We start from the raw sequence: 2,995 nt of genomic DNA, 5'->3' as shown, positions 1-2,995 counted from the left end.
TGTATTCTTCAAGTGCCGAAAGGCCCGAAACTGCTCCGTGAGATTTGAGGTGGATGTTAAAATGCCAGAAAGGAGCGTCCGTCCTGGAGATTCTAGTTGAAATGCTGAAAGGAGCGTCCATGTGCTGAGACATAAGGAGGTAGCATGCAATAAGAAGTTGAAGATGATTAAGATTCATACAGTGAGATTCTTCTAATATTCCAATATTGCTTCCGTAACTTCTTCTTCGTTTAAGGTAGCAATCCATGAAGTACTCGGCACCTGGACAGTTGGTTTTTATAGTTATATCTACTGTATTGTTGCAGATTAATGTTGGTCTGTTTTCTCATTATTTGAGATCAGACCATTTTAATTTGTACTTTATATATAAATAAATGATGGTGTGAATTTTGTGTTGGAGTTAAACTTAATATCTTCAATTAAAATCGTCATAGGAGATAATGAATTGTGGGCTTTTTCTTTATTTTTTATATTTTTTTTACTTTACTTGGAGTTTATTTTTTTTATGGGTTTTAACCACGTGTAATTTTCTTATTTGCTGGGGCTTGCTTTAGGGGCTTTCTTTTTATAGTCTCTTGGTCGTCCATAAAACAAACACTCGCCGCAGCAGTCACAGCCAAACTCTTTGTTTAATTGATCGCAGATCCCATTCCATGTCAAACCGATGGTGTTTCGTTGCGTTGAGCGTCGGATCGGTGCCAACTACATCTCCTCTGCGCGTTGATGAGGTCGGTTTTTCTCGCCGCCATCCAATGAGGGAGCCTTCGGTTGCAGTCGCTGCTGCTTCTTTTTTTCGCTCAACTTCAGCCGCTGGTGGAGTTACTAGCGGCGTTGTCCTGGACGGTTGCGTTGGCTGTCGTGATAGCTTGAGTCTGTCGGAGTTTTCGCTTTTCGAGTTCTTTTGCTGGATCGTTTCGTTGTTGACGGCTATGCCGTGGTTTTGTGGTTTTATTGGTAACTGGTTCATTGGTTGTGTTTTTTTTCTTTTTTTGCTGTTCTCGAGAGTGAGAGAGGTGAGAATTGCTAGGGGAGATGGGTTGCGGTGGTGGTCCGTGGGTTTCAGTGCGTTAAGTGTGGGATCGGTGCCAACTCCATCTCCCCTGCGTGTTTATGAGGGCAGTTTTTCTCTTCGCCATCCAACGACGGATCCAGTCTTTTTGCCTTCCGTTGCTTTCCCTTTTGTTTTCGCGCGACTTTCGCCGTTGGTGGAGTTACTAGCGGCGTGGATCTAGACGGTTGCGTTGGCTTCCGTGATCGCTTGAGTCTGTCGGAGTTGTCGCATTTCGTGTTCTTTTTTTTCCCGATCCTGGCAGCTGGATCGTTCCATTGTTAACGGCTATGCCGTGGTTTGGTGGTTATGTTGGTAACTGGTTCAATGACTATGTTGGTGCTGGGCGTGCCATGGCGGAATTGCGCTGGGCTGTTGGGGTTTTTTTTTAGAGGGAGATGAGAATTGCCAAGGGAGATGGGTTGTGGTGGCGGTCCGTGGGTTTTGGCTTTGTTGAGTACAGAGGCATTAATCTTCTATTACAAAGGAAAAAAATAGCAACCGCGACCTGGAGGAAGGGAGAGACAGGAGGAGATTAAAATTATCGACCTTGACTGGTGATTTTCTTAAATAGATCTTTGAATTAATTGTTTATGATTACCTATATTGGTTGGTTGATAGTTCCTCCCCAGTGGAGGAGTGTTGTGTTGCAGTGATGGGGCGTGCTAGTATCTATATTTTAATAACTGATTGGTTGAATGAAATGAATTGGCAGACTATGGAAAGGAGCAGGACATGGGAATCGAAGCATTGGAAGCCATGCTTATGGATGATTAATTTAGAGGTGCTCCTCCCTTTCTTTCTTTTTGATTTTTTCAAAGTAAACAAACCAATGATATGCAATGGCTGAAATTCATTCTAGCGAGAATGGCCTTAAAACTTCTAACCATCGCTTCAACATATTAATATCTCCACAGGTTAGGTTGGCTGGCTGTTCGATCATCATGGTGCTGTGTTTTTTTTCTCTTCCCCGGAGTTTGGTCATGTTCTTATGCTCTTCTCCTTTAGTTGTGCTGTTTTGGATTCTTAGCTCGATCAGTTTTATTTTCAGTGGGGAAAAAGGTGAACAGGAAGCTGTGAATTCTATCTAGATCTATATATGCTTTGCTGTGTATGCTTAATCTCCCTAAATTATTATTTTATCTGCTAAAGTTTGCCATGGAAATCGATTCCAACATGGCATCATAATTGATAGCAGCCAGCAAAACTTTGACCTCTTAACACGTTTATTTTCTAACAAGATTGGTAATTATGTCATCAAGTTTAGAAGTTTCAATCTTTTTTATTTGGTTAAGCTGTCATCGTGATTGCCTTATAATTATGTTCCCTGTGTTCTTTTTCCCCTGCAGGTGAGGAGTGATCAGAGTGAATTTTGGGCTTCTGAGTGAGAATTCTATGTTTTTTTTTTTTGTTGTTGAATTTAGGATTTTCAAGATCCAAGAGTTTACTTGACTGAGATCTCAGACTTGTTGATTATGGCATGGACTATTCAGGACAGAAATAGCAGACCATGCCTTCAGGCACTTGTGAGCTTTTTTTGTTTTCCAACAGAAAAGATAGCAAACAAGATCTGTGGCTGCTGTTGCACCGGGGCATCCATTCCTTTTCTTTTCTTTCTGAGATTCATGTTGACAGATTGTACAATCAAACACAAAATGCTTTATTCAATATCTCACAGCCAAGATTAAATTCTGCTTTGTGTCCGGTCCATTGATCTGTCCACTATGTTCATCCTTTTACTTTTGTTTTTATGTTTTGTTTTCTTTGCATTGTATTGACATTGAAACCATTGCTCACATCCAATCTTTCTTCTTTCCTTTTTTTTTCTTGGATAAGGAGGTGATTATGGTGCCGTGCTGATCACATAGTTGGCTTGCTCAAGATCAACAGCAGAATTTCCATTCTGTTGGTTTTAAATGATTACTTTGGTTTATGTTTTCTGTTTTT

The 2,995-nt window shown here is 40.8% G+C and overlaps 1 long non-coding RNA gene across 2 annotated transcripts; it reads left to right on the top strand.

Moving 5' to 3' along the window:
* The first annotated feature begins 594 nt into the window (after nt 1-594).
* LOC133678240 (uncharacterized) lies at nt 595-2,740 on the top strand. 2 transcript variants are annotated; one of them, XR_009835915.1, is made up of 4 exons: nt 595-1,605; nt 1,764-1,832; nt 1,966-2,110; nt 2,398-2,740. It is a non-coding gene; the product is annotated as an uncharacterized LOC133678240 (long non-coding RNA). The 2 variants fall into 2 exon arrangements; XR_009835914.1 differs by having other exon boundaries at nt 1,966-2,740.
* Nucleotides 2,741-2,995: the final 255 nt, after the last annotated feature.

This window comes from Populus nigra, chromosome 18 (assembly GCF_951802175.1).
Source record: "Populus nigra chromosome 18, ddPopNigr1.1, whole genome shotgun sequence".
Taxonomy (NCBI): Eukaryota; Viridiplantae; Streptophyta; class Magnoliopsida; order Malpighiales; family Salicaceae; genus Populus; species Populus nigra.
This window is presented reverse-complemented; position numbering and strand designations above follow the sequence as displayed.